We start from the raw sequence: 248 nt of genomic DNA, 5'->3' as shown, positions 1-248 counted from the left end.
TTCTTCATATGAAACATCACCCAAAATCAAATCCAGTGCAGTACTTACAGTATATACAGTGCAGTATATAGAGTACTGTATATGCACAGTTCAGTAGCCTTACTGTTGGTGTACCACTATAAAATTAAAACTATATGTCTTAGCTGGGCCTCACAGTCTTGCACTGCATCACAACCAGTGGCACAGTTTCTCATTAAGGTTCAAGCAATATATGTTCTCATAAGTATAAAAGTATTACCGGACTGAAA

Source organism: Homarus americanus, unplaced genomic scaffold, assembly GCF_018991925.1.
Source record: "Homarus americanus isolate GMGI-L3 unplaced genomic scaffold, GMGI_Hamer_2.0 scaffold40248, whole genome shotgun sequence".
In the NCBI taxonomy this organism is placed as follows: Eukaryota; Metazoa; Arthropoda; class Malacostraca; order Decapoda; family Nephropidae; genus Homarus; species Homarus americanus.
The sequence above is the reverse complement of the archived record's forward strand: the minus strand, read 5'-3'. Positions refer to the sequence as shown.